The 18918-nt window shown below is 46.3% G+C and overlaps 1 long non-coding RNA gene across 2 annotated transcripts in view; it reads right to left on the bottom strand.

Moving 5' to 3' along the window:
- Positions 1-18918, bottom strand: part of LOC146425589 (uncharacterized) — a 289101-nt gene that overhangs the window by 231167 nt on the left and 39016 nt on the right. The gene's annotated exons all lie outside the window — the stretch shown is intronic.

Genomic DNA, 18918 nt, shown 5'->3' with positions numbered 1-18918 from the left:
TTTTTGCTGCGATCAGGATGTCATCCACATTTTAAAGGATTTCTCCTTTTGATTCTTGTTTTTTCCAGTTTTCCATTTTCTTTGATAGCTGGTGTCCAAATATTGTTGGGCTGTTCTTGAGCCCTTGGGGTAGCACTGTCCAGGTTAGTTGAGTCTTTCTTCCTGTCTCAGGATTCTCTCACTCAAAAGCAAAAAGTTCCTGGCTATCTTTGTGGATTGGAATAGAGAAAAAGGCATCTTTGAGATCTAAGACTGAGAACCACCTTAATTCATTTGTTAGTGTGGTCAGAAAGGTGTAGGGATTTGGTACAACTGAATGTATGTCCTCTGTAATTCTGTTGATTGCTCTCAAATCCTGCACTAGTTTGTAACTCTTACCATCAGCCTTCTTTACTGGCAGGATGGGTGTGTTGTATTTGGACTCACATTCCACTAGCAACTCGAATTTGAGAAATTTCTCAATTACAGGTGCTAGTTCCCTACGACTTTCTAATTTCAGAGAGTATTGTTTCTGCCTTACTGGTGTTGCTCCCGCTTTGAGTGCAATACTCACAGGTTCAGCTCTTTTGGATCTCCTGGGAAAATCACTGGCCCATACTATTGGAATAACTGCATCCTCAACTTCTTTAGGAATTTTTCCACAACATTCCTGGATAAGAATAGTAGCTGCTTTGACAAATTTAGATTCAGGAATTATAACTTTCACTCCCTCCTTCTTGGAAAATTTAATTTCTGCCTCCAATTTTTCTAATAAATCTCTGCCCAACAATAGTTTTGGAGAATTTTGGTATATATAAAAATTGATGAGTCACCCAATGTTTCCTCAGTTTAAATCTTAAAGGTTGAAAGAAAGGCCTTGTTTCACTTACTCCCGTGGCACCAATTACATCTACAGTATCTTGACTCAGTTTCCCCTTTAAAGTATTTAACACAGAATATGTTGCCCCCGTATCAACCAAAAATTCAACATCATCTTTTCTCAGCTTAATTATAACCAAAGGCTCTGCTGGGGTAGATAATACCTTCGGTCTCCGTCAATTCCCATCCACAGTTAACTGAGAAGATGAGGGCATCTCCTTCGCCCGCATTGGACACTCGTTCTTCCAGTGTCCCTTCTTCTTGCAGATGGCACACTGGTCCTCGGCTAGAGGAGGGTGAGGTGGACCCTTTCTTTTCCCTTGACTCTGTTTCTTCTTGTAGTGGGGTTTACCAGTATCTTTATCTGTTGAATCTCTATTTTGATATACTTTCCAGGCCACATTCAACAACTTATTTATATTATCTATTTTTTGCAGCTTTTTCCTTATATCAGGTGTAGATTGGCCTACAAATATGTAGGCTAAATGAGATTGCTGCAGCGGGGAATCCAAGTCTAAATTTGTGTACTTCCGTGCAGCTTCTTTGAGCCTGTTCAGGAAATCTGTGGGGGTCTCATTTAGACCTTGCCTAATTTCATATATTTTGGCCCAATTAATTGCTTTAGGAATAGCACATTTTAGTTTAATAACTATCCACTTTTGATACTGTTTTAATTTGGCCATTTCTTCTGGCACATTGGGATCTTACCCTGGATTTATCAAAGGAAAAATATTACTAACAGGTCTTTGAATGGTTCCAGCTGCAATTTGAGTTTCCACAGCATTTACAGCAGCCTTGATAACCATCTCCTTTTCTGTACTATTCAGTACTTCATCTAACATTACATTTAGGTCACTTCAATCTGGGTTTTGTGCTTTGATAGCTAATTCAAACCGCATGGCTACTTTCTCTGGATTGTCTCTGCATGTTCCGACTGATTCTTTCAATTGTCGGAGTTCTCCGAGGGAGAAAGGAGTTTTGATATAAACCATCTCTTGATTCTCGACAGCCTGCCTTAGAGGTACTTCCAGGGCAGGTTCTTCTTTCTTTGATTCATCTCTCTTAGATCTAGTACATTTTGCTACCGGACTTGCAGCTTCGATAGCTTCCCGGGCTATTTTCCCCCTTTTCTTCCCAGCAGGTTTGCTGCCTGCAGCTTCAGTCTCGGTTTCTCTTTTCCAAGCTATCTACATCTACACTGGATTCGTCTGACTCACGCTTGATTTGGACTTTTTCCCTCTCAGCCCTAGTTGAGCGGTGCAGAGTATGGCGCTCACCGCTCCCCCCTTTCCCCAGTCTGGGAGGGCCCAGCGGCAGACGTGCTTCTCTCTTCATCCCGATCTGCCCCAGTTTTGCCCTTGCTTCTGCCCCTGTCTCCGCTTTTGCTTCCACCCCTGTTCCCGCCTTTGCCTCTACCCTTGTCTCTACTCCTGCCTCTACCCCTGCCTCTACCCTTGTCTCCACTCCTGCCTCCACTTCTGTCTCCACTTTTGCCTCTGCACCTGCTCCTGCCCTCATCCTCGTCGTCAGAACGATCGGGGGATGGCGGCAGTGGAGGAGGAGGAGGCCACACCTCCTCTTTTCCCCGTGCTGTATCAAGTAGGTGAAGGGGGGGGGCAGACGGCCAGAATGGCGGTGGGGGAGGAGGAGGAAGAGGGGGGAGGAGAGGGAGCACCGGCCCCTGGTGCGGATGGTGTGATGCCTTCTTGCGTAAAGCTGGTGCTACCAAATCTGTGTCTGTCATGTCTATCTCCTCATCTTTCGTCGGAGGCTGGTTTTGTCTATCTTTTTTCTTTTCTAATTTTTGTAAAGCTATCTCAAAGCGGTTCTCTTTTATTTGCTTATAAGCTTCTTCTCGATTTAGAAATATAGAAAATAATTTTGCATATTTTAACTCTTTAAACTTGCCTTGAACTCAGAGTTCTACGAGTAACTTTGTAATAAGTTCATTATCTAAACTGCCCAACCGAGGCCATTTACTCTCCCCTTCCAGTTTCAACACAGGTTACACTCACAGTGAGAGTTTGATTAATTCGCCAGAATGTAAAGCAGCGCTTCTTACTGTCAGCAGATTTCAGTTTTTCAAAATCAAACCCAGCGGGGAATCCTGCGGGATTTTTGGGTTGGTAGATAACACACTACTCATATCTTACTTAGAAAGAAACAGTAGGAAAAGGTTCTTAACCTATGGATCAGCACAGAACTAGTAGAGTAAAGAAAGTAAGCCTGAAAACCACCCGTGTTCAGCTTAGAAACCCTGGCGGGATTCGAACTTCGGTATTTGAACCCACGCCCCAACCCGTGGGCCACAGCCCTCTCTGAGCCACAGCCCCCCATGAGCCCTATGTGGCTCGCTGTGAGTAATAGCGAAGGGCATCCCCTTCTCTTCACAACCCCCCCTTGCGGGAGCGGAGTAGTTAAAAAACCCCCTTTTATGGCTCCCTCTGGCCACACTCCCACCCTTAGAGATCTTCCTAGATGCTAGCTAGCTATAAAACCATAAAACAACCCTTTTGATCTTACCTCTCCAGCTGTGTTTCTGCGGTAGGGTCTTCGGAAAACTCCCAGTTTTCAATCCTGGACCACCGCTTCCCTCCCGTAGTGCCGGCAAGTGCAGGGGTACAGCGGGGTGTTTCTTGGTCCAAAATCAGAACTCGGGGTTCTTTCTCCTCCTGGTTGGCTCGCTGTTAGTGATGCCTTAAATCACTAGTAAAAAATTTTGAGACGCAGACACACAGTATAGGAAAAGTGTATTACCTTGGTTTAACAGGATCCCAGATGCACACCGACGAACAAGCCCCGACGATATCCCCCGTATACAATTTATGGACAGCCTAGATTAGAATACCTATCTAAAAGTCTCCAATAAGAAGTCTAACAAATGAAGTAATTGCCCCCTTATTAAAATTACCTCCCCCCAAAAAGATTACTACTTAGTTTACAAAACATGTCTCAGTGATGGGGGCCCTGTTCAAGGTTGGTGCCTCATGCTTTTGAGATTGTGGGGATGTTTCGTCTTCCCCAAAGGATTCTGAGGAGGGCAAGGATACAAGGGTTATAAACATGTAGGGTTGAGATACAGGGAGTAAAAAGTACAGGAATGGGGAAGGGTAAAAGGATATATATATATAAAGAGAGTATAAAAATAAAATGAAAAAGGACAAAAACCCATCAGGCATCATTTGGAAGTAGAGATTGACCTTTTATTCCCTTTAGCTTTTGCGCACGCAAATCTCTGCTTATTCCTTTTCTTTTACTGTAATAAAACTGCTTTATCTCATCCTGCTCTCTCCCCTGTCACAAAGGGGAAAGGGAGTGATAGAGCGACTTAGTGGGCACCCAGCACCCAGGCAGGGACAACCTGCTACACATGCCTCAAGCAAAGGCAAACCCATTCATGGTATTGCTTTTTCTCAAGAACCCAGTTGCACCTGGTGGGTGATACAGAAGAATGGAGAGATGTCGCAGTAGAGATGGACACACAATGCAAAAAAAACGGCTCCAAGCCAGGAAGGTGAAAGAGAGAACTTTATTGCTACAAAGTCTTTTTTATACTATTTTCTGAGATTCCTGCCATATAGCTATTGGCTCTCACTTCTTTTTCACAACACCATTGGTCAGTTATTCCTAGTACACATCTTTTGTGAAAAACAGCCTCCCTCTTGCAGGTGTGAATTTTTCCCTGTTTTTCTGCCTTGTTTTCTGCTTCTCGCCTCTGTCCACACCAGGGTTCCCACAGGTATGGGTTGTTGTCCACACTTTATTTTTACTTCTTGCTCCTGTTCATGCCAAGGTTCTTACGGGTATGAGGTTGTTTGCAACAGGATCGGTGTCTGTGAGCCGAGACAGACCTAGACACACCTGCCATCAAATCCCACAATTCCCCCTTTTTTGTTTTAAAGTTAGAAATGTAGCATTTATAAACTTCTGCAGGGCCCTTTTGCAGAAAGGATTATAAACACAGCATATGAAGCACCTGCTGTTTTGCCCTCCGAAAAGTGGCCGAACGCCGAAAAGCAGCAACGAAAGGCGATTGGTCGCGCTGAACACGGTCCGGACGCGCTGCGGCTATGACGCACATGGGCACCCAGGGGGACAGTAGCACTTTGGGAAAGCGGTAGAAACAAAGGAGGCGTAGGCTTTTGCGCTTGTCGGGGTTTGACCCTGACTAAACGCCAGGCACTTCGACTCTCTCTTGCTACAGAAAAAAATTGTAAAAATACACATCAATCTCGTGAGTCAAAAGAGATAGGACATTGCCAGGAGGACGCACGAAAAGGGCAAAACAGGCTCTAAATTAAAGTTGCAAAAAATGATTTAATTACCTAACAGAGTTGGAGGATAAATGCAAGGAAAAAATAAACTTTTCATACATTATTTTTTTCACTCCCCCCCGTCCTCTTACGAACTTATAGTATTCACCCCCTTTCCTCTTTTATAACCAACAAGCCCGGGTAGGGAGGCAGGGTGTGGGGCATTCTCTCAGTCCACAGAGCAGGTTCATAAATCTATTCATTACTACAATTCTTCCACTACAAATACTTTTTATCTCTACTTTCTCTCTCTCTAGACAGTTTTTCTGCTCTCACCCCCACCCTCTTAAGAAGCAGTCTCTCTGCTCATCCCCCTTCTCTCTTTCCAAACCAGCAACACAGACAGGGGGCAGGGTGAGAGGGGTTCTTTGGTCAGCCCAATCAGGGAGAGAGGTTCTCTACTTAGCTGTGGGGTCCCTCCCACGAGAGACAGTCCTCTGGGAACTTCTTTGGCATGGGTCCAATCTCACGAGCAACATCCCGCCTGAATTCTGCTGCAACGTGAGTCTTTTTGTCCATAGGTTGCTGTGCAGACTCTCCCAAGCCGAGGCCAGGCTGCTTCCATCCCAGGAGCAAGGCCTTTCTCTCCTTTGCAAGGCCTTTGCAGTTTTAACTCTTAGATGAGACTCCCACTGGTTCACAGTCTTTTCCAGGCATCCACCTGCTCCTCTGGAGTGGGCTGTGGGTGGATTTTCTGCATCCTTATGGACTCCATGGGCTGCAGGGGGACCTCCTGCTCCCCCATGGCCTTCACCACAGCTAGCAGAGAGTTTTCAGCTCCGGCACCTGGAGCACCTCCTCCTCCTCCCCCACCTTCTTCACTGACCTTGGCAATCTCCATGCTGTTATCTCTTCACATATTTTCACCTCCACCTCCTCCTCCTCCAACTACAAAGAAGTGAAAGAAGTGCGTGACTGCCTTGTTTTGATTTCTTCTTAAATATGTTTTCACAGAGGCGTAACTAGCACCTCTAATTGGCCCAAACTTGGCCGGCAGCATGTCCATCACTCTCAGAGCCATCAGAGATTGGCTCTGCTGGACTTGATGTAAAAACTTCTAGAACTTTCACTCAGGACACACAGGAGCCATCTTTGTGCCACTCCCTGTTGTAACGTGTGTCCTTCCTGTCCCTGACCCCACCCCCCTGACTCCTTCTGACTGGATGTGAGTCAGGACCGCCTCCCATCCCCAGAGATAAAAACCCCAGCCAGATCCGGAACGGGCCTCTTTGGTTCTGGGCTTGTATGGAACCTGTACCCTCCCTCGCCTTCCCTTCCCCCTCCTCCGTCTCCCCACTCCTCCCCTGTTTTCCACAATAAAAACACCATGGAGACCAGGAACCAAACAGCTGCCTTTCTAAACCTGCGACACTTGTACAAGGACCGCGTCTGACCAGCCCCACAGCTTGTGACCATGGAATGACCATCCTGCGTGTTCCAGTTCTGGGGCAGCCCTCCCCCCGCAGCAGGGGAGAGCTGCTTTCAGGTTCTGCACTGCTGCAACTCCCCACCCCTCAGACACCTCCCCAGGCCTACCACAGCAGCTTCTGAGGGGTCCAAATTTCTCCTAGATGTTAAAAATACTTTACTGATGTTTTGGGCGAATCAAAACCACCACAGCTTGAGATTCCAGCAGGTTTATTGTAGGATCGCAGGGAAGGCGAGCAGGGCAGAGAATGGGGGTAAGTAGCAAGGCAGCGGGGATCCAGAATGCAAAAGCCCAGAACAAAAGCTGCACAGCGTTAAAAGGGGGGGAAACGGGGGCGTGTCCAGCCCGGAAGGGCCAACCAGGGAAGGTCCGAGGGGGAAGGACAGGAGTACAAACCAGTGACCATACTGCGAGGGAGGGTACAAAGCTTTAAACCAATGAAATGTTTTGCTGGGGGAACATTCTGGAACATAAGTCATAAATGGGACAAAAGCAGGGAATTACATGGGGCCAATCCACTGCAACAATTCCCCGTTTCCTATTTAAAACAAACGAAAAAATGGGAACGCAATGTAAGGAGTATGGAAGAAAGGGATCTCTGTATAGGGAGGGAATGAAAAAGTTACATTTTAAGGTTCATCTAACAAAAGATTCAGGGAAATGCAGGACACACTCGGACTGAGGGGAATTTCTGTGGGAAATAAATCTGCCTGTAGAATACCTATCCAGAAATCTGGGTTAATCTCTGATTTTTGATCTGACCTTTTCTTTTTTCTTCTTTTCCATGCCACAGTGGAGAGGGTCTTCCAATCTGGTAAATAGTCCTTTCTGGCAAAATGGACCTGATTTCCTGGAAGGTCTGGAGTGTGGGGTTTCACCCGTTTGCTGGGTATCCACCGGGGGCCTGCAGGGGTGGATACACAGGCATACCCTCTACCCCAGGTTACCAAAGGGGCCCCTGACTTGTCGGGATTCCGGGTGCTTGATCAGCACTGGTGGCTGCTCCTTTAATTTTGCCCTGGTATCATTGGCAAAATGCCGGAATACGGGGGGAACAGGCTCTGCAAAGGAGTTATTTAAAAAATTGATGGTGAATAGAGCCATGCAGAGACGCACAATGGGCGAATTGATCTCTGCTTCTCCTTGCTGCTGAGAAAGGACTCTTTTGATGATTTGGTGGGCTCGTTCTACAATTGATTGTCCTGTGGGTGAATGAGGGATCCCAGTGGAGTGCCCAATTCCCCATTTCTTTAAAAATTCTCCTAATTGTTTTGAAACATAAGCAGGGCTGTTGTCTGTTTTAATTTCTGCTGGCACACCCAGGGTTGAGAAGGCTAAATGGAAGTGCTTGATGACATCTGTTGCCTTCTCCCCTGAATGTGCTGAGGCATACATTGCTCCTGAAACGTGTCAATAGAGACACGAACATATTTTTGTCTACCGAACTCTGGAACATGGGTTACATCTGTCTGCCAAAGTTGGCAGCTGTGTAACCCTCTGGGGTTAACTCCCTGGTTGCAGGAGGGAACCTGGTATTTACAGCATGAAGGGCAGGTGGTAACAATGGCTTTGGCTTCCTCTCTGATCAGCTGAAACATTCGCACAAGGGCCGAGGTGTTTTGATGGTAAAGCTGATGGCTCAGCTTGGCCTGTGTGAATGTGTCCAGGACTGATGGTTTCATGACAGTGGCAGCCAAAGTGTCTGCTCTTTTATTGCCCTTGGCGATCGGGCCTGGCAGGTCGGTGTGAGACCTCACATGCATCACAAAGTACGGTTGCTCCTGGTGGGATAGAACTTCTATGAGTTCTGAAAGCAATTAGAATAATTTTAAATTGGATACTTCTTTTAGTACCGAATTCTCTGCTCTAGATACAATTCCAGCAACATAGGCTGAATCTGTGATTAAACTCAGAGGCTCCGGGAACCTTTTGAAGGCCCTGACAACTGCTGCTAGCTCCGCAAGCTGAGGTGATCTGGAGACTTCCTCGACATCAGCATCCCACTGCTGTGTGTTGAGATCTCTCCACGTTACCACGGACTTGTGAGAAGACCCGGAGCCATCTGTGAAAACTGTCAGGGCTCCCTTAATAGAGGTGTCTGCTAATTTATTTTTTTGGATTAATTTAAAATTGGTATTGAACAATTTGTGTTTTCTGTGACTAATTTGAATCTTCCCAGCGTACCCCTCTAGAGCAAATTGTAAATTTTCACTGAATTGCATCAGGTGTTCCAAATAATCAGTTGTGAATGGTGCCTGAATGCATGCAAAGTCCTGGCCTGCCAGGGCACGAAGCCGAGACCTGGCCTTCATAATTACCCTTGATACAAACTCTTGTAGTGTTGTTAGAGTTTTGGAAACCTGGTGAGGCAGAAAGACCCACTTGATGATCAGTAGTGGATCCTTCAGCTCGCTGTCCCACTGATAGATCAGTCCGTGTATGTATTGTTTTTCCCCCAAGATGATGAGTTGGTATGGGAGTCGTGGATCAACTCTGTGTGCCTGTCTCTGGGTCATGGCATCCTGTATACGCACGATACACTCTCAGGCCTCTCGTGTCAGGGAACGTGGGGAGTCTAAATCCTCGCTGCCGCGCAGTAGGTTGAACAGGGGGGCTAGGTCTCCTGATGAGATCCCCAGCAGTGGACGAACCCAGTTGATAGACCCGCAGAGTTGATGGAGTTGCCGCAGGGTCCCTGGATTGTCCTGGATGGAAAGCTGCTGGGGCACGATAGTCTGTTCCCTGATTACCAGGCCGAGGTACTTAGCAGGGCAGGAGCGCTGTTTTTTTTCCAGATGTATCTGGAACCCTGCTTCCTGGAGAACTCAAAAAGTTAGTGCTAGAGTAACATTTAAATGTTCATCATCAGGCGCACAAATGAGGATGTCATCCATATAATGGTACAGCATCACTCCTGGGGATTGCTGGTGGACTGGGGTGAGAACCTTGGCTACATACCATTGGCAGATGGTGGGGCTGTTTTTCACGCCTTGCGGCAGAACTGTCCAATGGTATCTGCGCATTGGGGTTTCACGGTTTAAAGATGGCACTGAAAAGGCAAATCTAGGGGCATCTTCAGGATGAATGGGGATATGGAAGAAGCAATCCTTGATGTCTATGACTGCTAGCTTCCACTCCCGGGGGAGCATGGTCCCTGATGGCATCCCGGGCTGCAGAGGCCCCATGTCCTCAATAACCTCATTGATTTTACGAAGGTCGTGGAGGAGCCTCCACTCGTTTTTATTAGGTTTTTTGAGGACAAAAATGGGGGAGTTCCAAGGGCTATTAGTTGGTATAATATGGCCCTTGGCAAGCTGATCTTCTACAAGGGATTTGAGAGTGCTTAATTTGTCATCTGGAAGGGGCCTCTGATCTACCCACACGGGTGTTTCACTAAGCCAATTTAAACGTGGGGTAGCACGCTCATCAGTGGCCACAGCTAAAAACCCGACTCCAGAGATGGGATATGAATTTGAGTCTTCCATTGAGACAAGGTGTCTCGGCCCCAACGGTTGAATGAAGCGTCCATTACCAGCGGCCGGACTCGGGCTGGCGTGCCATCAGGACTTACGATGACAATGCTCTCTGCACTTTGTTGTGCAGGAGAATGCCCCCCACTCCACTGATGGATTGTGCGGTGGTTTGCAAGGGCCAATGTGAAGGCCACACGCTCTTAGAAATGATAGTAACATCCACCCCCGTATCAATTAGCCCCCTTACTGATGTAGATGTGTCTTGGTTTGATAACACACAAGTGGCATAAGGCCTCTGTGAATTAACCTGCTCGGTCCACCAGGCCTGTAATGAATTAGAAGTGTCCAGTTTATTGTCCTTTAGTGATGTCGTTACCGTGAGCTGGTCTGATGAAGCAGTGACGTTACTTGTGTCTACGCGCAACGCCCTTCCACGCTCCTCAATCAGTTTTTTGGCTGGGTTCCTGCGGTGTGAGGTGGAATCCAAGCCAGTTGAGCAGGAGGTGGCGGCGCTGGGAATGCGCAGGCAGGAGGTGGTTGCTGCTGAGCTGGTCCTGGCTGGTAGACTTGATTGGTATATGTCGGGTATGATGGCATCTGTTCTGCAGTCACATAACTCACAGAACTGTCATTAGTAGATAGTGGGAACACATGGCAAAATCTGGCAATGTGACCAGGTTGCTTACACCGGTAACAGACAATAGGGGTGGTAGGAGGTTTAGGTGGCCTTCTCTGGTTCACAGGGAAAGCTTTAGAGGTTTCCGGGGGAGGTTTGGAAGGGGTATTTGAATTTAGGTCTACCGGTACTCGCATGCAGGTCTTCGATGAGCTGGCTAATGGTGAGTGGAGGATTAGAAGAAAGAGCGCTGATAATTTGTTTGCAATGATTGTTCGCGTTAAGCATAGCGCTTTTTAACAAAACTTGCTCCTGAGTCTCCTCTCCCATTAATTATCTTTCAATGGCGATAGTAAGCCAATCGACAAAATCAATGAATGTCTCATTAAGGTTTTGTGTGATGGAGGTGTAAGGTAGAAATGATGCAGAACTGGTGGGGACAAGCTTTAGGGCTTGCTCTGCAGCTTTGGCTAAATCTGATAACACAGAGGGGGATAAGGCAGCTATTTGATCAAGAGGTTTTATCCAATCTCCTTCCCCACATAAGCAGTCAAGCGTCAAGTTTTGACACTCAGGGTTCCCCTTGTATAAGCCAATTAGAGCTTGAACCCTCTCCTTCCAGGCTTCTTTCCACATTTATATTGGGCACTTGTCAATACACTCTTTATAATTGCTTTGATATCGTGGGGGCATTTTGCCTCTGATGCTAGCATGGTTTGTAAAAAAGACCGAAAATATGAGGAATCTTTCCCATATTCCTTCGCTGCTTTGCACAACTCCTTCATCTGGCTGAATGGAATTTCCTGCCAGCTCACTGCATTTGGTTGGCTAGGGTGGCTATGCTGTGGGGGAGGGCTGGGGCCCTCCTGGCCATGACATGCCGGCACAGCAAACACTCCCCCCCCCACGGCATCACTTCCGGCCCCAGTAGGTGACGCAGCATGGGAACTTGAGCCTGGGAACTCAGGGGTGGGGTTTTCCCTCGCTGCTGCCCTGCCCCCTGATGTAATAGGGGCAGGGAATGACGACACCGAGGGAGGAGAGTTCGGGGGCGGTGCTGAGATGATGGAAGGGCTCAGGGTAGGAAAGCTGAAGGGATTATGGGGAGAAGAAGCTGCCCCGGGGGGCTCTGTGCTGCCATTTTGTGGGCAGCTCGGGTCAGTGGTAACATGCCAGGAGCTATTTGGAGTCGACATGAGGTTGATGCCATGTTTGTCCAGTCCGGTAAAGGGAGAAGGGGAGGAGAAAGAGAGTGAGGTGAAGGGATTTAGGTTAGATGACTGAGCAGGGTGTGCAGTCCTGCTCAGACGAGGGGAAGAGGGGGACAGGGAAGCGCCCTGGAGCTGGTGGCAACCAGGCGTCGGGTGACAGGGTGCAGTTTCTTGTTCCCCCCTAAAAGGGTTAGAGGGTGTGGCAGGACAACCCCCCTCCCCCTTCTCTCTCTCCCTGATTGCTGGCTAGAGATGAATGGCTCAGATTAAATTGATAGCTTAATCCTAGCTATCTAGTCCTGGCGCCTGGAAGCCAAGGTGAGACACTGAGAGAATGTGAAGAATTTTTGAGTGACCACAAATCCACATACTCTTTTCCTATTAAAAACACCACGAAACCTCAGAAAAGTAGAAGCTTTCTACATGGACATTAGAGCGTGAAGTAAAGTCTTCTCCCCAGGGTTTGGACGCAGCCCTGTGGTTACTTCCCTGGGATTAAATGAAGAAGCTTAATGTATTCCAGCTCCAAAATTGGATTTGGTAAGATCATTGAGTTCCTAAATTGTATTATTCCGGCTAACTTATAGGTACCTTTCTTAACTTGCATTAAGCAAGCATTTTTTAACTTGCATTTCAGCTAGCTCAAGCAAGCATTTCTTAACTTGCATTAAGCAAGCATTTCTTGCATTTTTAACTATTTTTATAGTTCAAGCAAGCGTTTACCTCATAATTGCATTTTAGCTATTATAATGTTACAATTATGCATTCATTGTGTGTTTATGTGTGTCAATCTGTTCTATGTTTTTATGTTTGTTATTTTCTGTGTCTAATAAATAGTATTTTTAGACAAATTGGCCAAATATCAAAGAATCTTGCGAACGGGACTAAGTCTTGGGGAACTAGCTATCTTAAAGTCTGTCAAACTGCAAAAACACATAAAGCTCCTGTCTCCCATGCAAGACAGAGGGATGAGGAGACTGAGGGGAAGGAAAGTCTGAGAGGGAATGCAGGGGATCTGAGGACAGGGGAGAAACTGAAGCAGGGGGATTAATATACACCTCCGTCTGAGGGTCAGGCAGCTGGGAATTTCCACAACCCATGCTGGCTAACTCTCAGAGTTCTACACCTGCCGACCCGAAAAATGGAGAAATTAAAACAGAAGGGGCTGGGGAACAGTGGGCCCTGTCTCCACTTTTTGGTCCCTAAGGGCCGCCAACGGATCACTACACCCTTGGAGGACCGGCAGAGCAAACTCCCTCCCCACCCTGGTGTCGAGACACTTACCCTAAACCCGACAGCTTCCCTGCAGCTGTCTCCCACGGGCTGACAGCTGATCTCCGCTCTTTCGGTCCCTACAGCACTGATGTCGTGCTGCTCCCACAGCAAGAGAGTTCAGCTAACAGCAGGTATTCCCAACCGCTAACAGGGACTTTTCCAAAAGTCTCTCCCGGGTCCCCCGGGAACGCTACACCTGCACATGAGACGTCTGCTTCATGGCAGACATGGTATCGCAGTGATTGCAGCACCAGGGCAGAGCAGGTTCTCTTCGGCGCTGTGCTCTGAATGGCGCACGGCGTTCTTCGCTAAGATGGCGGCTGCGCACCGCGTAGCTCTGGTGAAAGCGCCGCGCGCGGAGCGGGGCAGGGGCAGCGGCACTGCTCGCCGGCAGTGCGGCTTCTCTTGACAGCGCGGTTCGCCAGCAATGCAGCTCCGCGGGTGGCAAGGCAGCAGGCAAGGTAGCGGCTGCCGCCTGGCAGGGTCGGCGCTGCTGCGATGACTTGTCGGCATGGCGAGGCTGCACGCACAGGTCGTGCCTGCTCCGGTGTGTTCAGCAAGTCTTAATTTCCTGGCCAACACACCATTTACTGCTTTGCCCTCCGAAAAGCGGCCGAACGCCAAAAAGCAGCAACAAAGCTGAACACGGTCCAGACACGCCACGGCTATGAAGCACACAGGCGGGTGCCGGGCCCAGGGGGACGGTAGCACTTTGGGAAAACGGTAGAAACGAAGGAGGCATAGGCTTTTGTGCTTGAGATTCCAGCAGGTTTATTGTAGGATGGCAGGGAAGGCGAGCAGGGCGGAGAACGGGGGTCGGTAGCGAGGCGGCGGGGATCCGGAACTCAAAAGCCCAGAACAAAAGCTGCACCACGTTAAAAGGAGGGGGAAACGGGGCATGTCCAGCCCCGAAGGGCCAACCAGGGAAGGTCCGAGGGGGAAGGACAGGGGTGCAAACCAGTGACCATACTGCGAGGGAGGGTACAAAGCTTTAAACCAATGAAATGTTTTGCTGGGGGAACATTCTGGAACATAAGTCATAAATGGGACAAAAGCAGGGAATTACATGGGACCAATCCACTGCAACAAGCACCGACCCGATATGGTCCGAAGGATTCACACAGCACATGCCTTTAGAGTCTTTACAACTATGGTCATGTGCTAGCTGCAAAAGATCAATGGCTACCTGTTTTGCAACATGAAGTGTCTACTAGAATTAACACCAATTAACAATCCTAACAAACAATTTGGCATTAACAAATCAATAACCTAACTTATTTAACAATCCAAATATTTTTCCCAAACATCACTTCTAGAATTAAAACTAAGACTGAAACTTAAAGACTAAATAAAACTGAAAGCAAGACTAACTGAAACTTAAACCAAGCCTAAAACACACTCTTCTAAATCCAGGAACTCAAAAATATCATCACAATCCTTTGCAACAGAATGTGAAACTCATTCTTCACTCCGCAGTTCCACCGTCTTCTGAAGCTTCCTTGTTGGTCTCATAACGCTTTTTGCATTGCAAGTCAGGGCGCACACATCTTGCAGGTACCCATCGCACACCAGTATCTGTGGAAACGCAAGCATACCCATGTCCCCAGGTAACCAGGTCCCACGGTGTTATAAATGAAGTCATGGAGTTGGCTTTCATAAAGGGCTATGAGGTTTTTTTAATGGTTATTTGTTAATGGTTGTGTATATGTTATGGCTACCTCCATAGATTTGTTGGGGCTAACTGATAAATGTTATGATTTCCTCTATAGGTTTGTTATGTCTAATTGTTAATTTGTTGTGGCTAATTTAAATGTTATGGTTAAGAAAGAGGAGGGCTGGGCAATCAGCTAACCAACCTATCAGAAGACCCTAGAAAGAACGAGCCAATGAGGACTGAAGACCACGAGCCCATCAAAGCACCTGAAGGAGGTGGGGTTAGGGAGTTATAAAAACTGTATCCCCTAGCCAGAAGGTGCCTCTGGCTACCCCCATGGGTGGCTAAGCACCCAGCGCTGCACTTCACTTTGTGTAACGGCAGACAGCCATTCTAAGCCTCTTATCGTTGTTTGTACTAAGAAAATGAGTGAATAAATCCTTTCAAAATTTAAACAGTGAGAGGACGTTTCTCACACATGGGTCTTCCCACCTGCCAGTAATCAGGTCTTTCACCCACACCTTTCCTCGAGGGAAAGTCACTGCTCCATCTGACTGCAAAGAAAGAAAATGCTTCAAAAGAAACAGGAATGTTAGAATCAGAAGATACTGTAAGATGGTTAATTGTATACAAGGTTTTTTGTAGTCTGCTCTATGGTGGTTCCCTTACCATTCCCCATTTTGTTTTTTAAGGTACCATGAGCACGTTGAATGATAATTTGACCAGTGGGTGAAAGAGGGACACCAAACCCGCGGTTCACACCCCACAGTTGCAAAAAACCACCTTGTCCTCAGAGAGGTATAGGCAGGACCATTATCAATTTTCATGGATGAAGGTACTCTCTAAACAGCAAATGCCAGTCACCAATATGCGACAGCATCATGGCCTTTCTCCTCTGTGTAAGCAGATGCCCACATAGCAGAAGAAAATTAAAGGTGTCAATGGAAATGAGCACATACTTGAGATGACTAAATTTAGCAACATGAGTGACATCTGTTTGCCAGAGCTGCAATGCCTGCAGACCTCTGGGCCGACACCCACAGGCAAAGGTGCAGTGAATCCTTGGTAGTCTGGACATGAATTAACAATGTCATGAGCCTGAATAGGTGTGAGTGAAAATTGTCTCTGCAAAGTACGTGTGCTCTGATGGACAAAATCATGTGATGCTCTGGCTTGTGCTACCTTGTCGGGCTTAGGCGCTACCCATGTAAGATTAGCAAGCTTATCAGCCCTACAGTTACTTTCCGCTAGAAAACTTGGTAACGTAGTGTGATTTCAAACGTGTAGGATGCAGTAAGGATGCATTCGATCTTGAATTGCAGACTACAAAGCTTTCAAAAGTGAAAACAAAGTAATATTGTTAACTGCCTTTAAAGCAAGCAATCCAGACACTGTGCAATATCTGCAACATATGCTGAATCAGTAACAAGGTTCAGTGGTACATGAGAAAATCACTGGAATGCCATGGTCACGACCCCCAGCCCAACAAGCTGAGCAGAGCCCAACCGGTGACCCTCCAGCACCTGTCACCCAGACCTGTCTCCTTAGGCAACATTGGCTCTTCGATTTGGGGTAATAAGAAACACGACGATATATTAAAGTAACACAAAGGAATAACAATACATGGAATGAAACAATAAGCTGACTTAAGAAAATACATCATTGATTGCTTAACCACTTTGCCATCACCCAGGGTCTGCAGTAGCTGGGGAACCTCATTTCACAGGCAGGGCTTGGAAAACCTTTCCCAGGCAAGGATTCCAAGTTTACCTGGAAGATGGTCCAGCTTTCATAAGTCCAAATCAGCAAGTCAAAGTGACTCGATCACATTTTTGGTGCAGAAACACCTGGGTCTGGTGGCATACTTCCCAACCAGCCAGGGCCAGGGCTTGGCCAGAGCCTAGGCCTTGACTGGGAGGGTTTCCCTTAAACATCCTACAAATAAGCCTCTATTAATATCAATTAGGAAAGTTTTTTAAAATGACACAGTTCTTGCAGGCAATTACACAAGGTTACGTGAAATTTTTTTAAGCAGCCGGCATTATCACTTGACTTTAACTAAATAATCAATGGTACCATAAACAAACTGTAAATAACTAAAGGAACTGTGCACGTGCAGCATCGTTTGAAATTGTCACTCATTCTTCTGTGCCACCTATGGAACATAAAACTGCAAAGTTTGTTATAAATAGTAAAATCAATCAACCAATGTAGAATAACTAGACCCACGGAATTCTTGACGACAGCAAAGATTCTACAGACCGTGTGTCCACATGGTTAAATCTTTATCAGGAAGGTTTCTGTCATAAATCTTCACCTTATCTCCATAGCAGAAGAACTGTGTTCTTTAAAATAAATGAGCATAATGCAACAAAAAGCAAACTTAGCAAACTTAAAGTTAACATCACTGGAAATCAACAGAATTCAACCTTAATAGAACCTAACAAAGCACAAAATTAACAGAACTTTAAATTATTAAACATTAAACTGAGCAACACTTAAAGTAAACAGATTTAACCATAATTGAATTCAAACTGAATGGAATTTAAAATTTACATCCCTTAAAAATAACTTGACTTAAACTTAACATAATGTACCTTTAATAAAACTTAAACTCACTTAAATTAACAGAATTTAGCTTCAATGACACTTAACAGGTAATTTAAACTATTCACTATAACACAGCACAAAACAGTCTCTAGGCAGAACAGAATTTCTCTGTGCTCTGGGCTATTTCCAGCTATTTATAGTGGATGTTTGTTTCTATGTAATTGTGAGTGCACAGGCATAAACACAGGACACAGGGGAGAAGATAGTAAAACTTCCCTCTGTTGGTTTCAGCTGCAGGTATTTGTGTCCCAGGACTTCTTGGAGCTTTGCCTTCAACACAATAAAACTTCTGTTCCTCAGGGAATCCTGGTTAGAAATTCACCTAGAGACTTAACTAACAAAACTAAAATACCTAAGAAGTTAAAACAGCATTCTTAGTATATTTGCTGCAGCACTGTAACACTCATATACATACAGACATTGTTCAAGGTATACCTTAAAATTTTCAGATACAGCAGAGTTTAACTCATTTTGACTCCATCATTACAAGAAAAATTACTGAAGATTTATCATACAGCAATGAAACAGCTTTCTGGGCAGAAGTGTTTATTGGTAAGGGTCCAGATTCTATTACCTTTTTGCTGGTGGTAACTGCATACCCTGCATGTTGCTTTCCACTGATGACGTAGCTGCTCCCATTGGTAAACTAGGTCTCTGCATCATCCAAAGGTGTATCCTTCAGATCTGGACGACTGGAGTATGTGGCCTCAATAGTCTCCAGGCAGTTGTGGTGCACCTGCTCCCTGTTGTTTCCGCTGAGGAAAGAAGCTGGATTTGACAACGCTAGTGACCACTATTTCCACATCATCCTGCTCCACCATGATGGCTTGGTATTTCAGGAACCTCTGTGGGGAAAGCCAGTGTCTGTCTTTCACTTCCAGCACTGCAGACACTGTATGGGACACTAGTACAGTCATTTTCTGGCCCAAGGTAAACATGCGTGCCTCTTGGATGTTTAGCACGACTGCTGCAACAGTCCTGAGGCACCCCGGCCACCCTTTGGCTGCTGTGTCTAGTTGCTTAGAGAAATAAGCAACTGCTCATCAATATGGACCCAGATCTTGTGCTAGTATTCCCAGAGCAATCCCTTGTTTCTCATGAGAAAAAAAAGAATGGTTTACTCACATCTGGAAGTCTCAAAGCTGGAGCTGACATCAGGGCATTCTTCAGTTGTTTGAAGGCCTTCATGGCCTCCTTCGTCCACTGAAGATCTCTGCTTTCCATTTTGATGAGCTCACACAAAGGTTTTACAAGGACCCCATAACGAAGGATCCAAAGCCTACACCATCCTGTCATCCCCAAGAAAGTCCATAGCTCCTTTACAGTTTGGGGTTTCGGGGTTTGGCAAGTGGCCTCTTTCCGATCTTGTTCCAAAGTTCACTGCCCAGCACTGATTTCATAGCCCAAATAAATTACATTTGGTTTTACTACTTGAGCTTTTTTCTTGGACATCCTGTACCCTTGGAGCCCCAGGAAATT

The sequence above is a fragment of the Lichenostomus cassidix genome, chromosome W, assembly GCF_008360975.1.
Source record: "Lichenostomus cassidix isolate B80296 chromosome W, HeHo_3.0, whole genome shotgun sequence".
Classification (NCBI taxonomy): Eukaryota; Metazoa; Chordata; class Aves; order Passeriformes; family Meliphagidae; genus Lichenostomus; species Lichenostomus cassidix.
The sequence above is the reverse complement of the archived record's forward strand: the minus strand, read 5'-3'. Positions and strand labels throughout refer to the sequence as shown.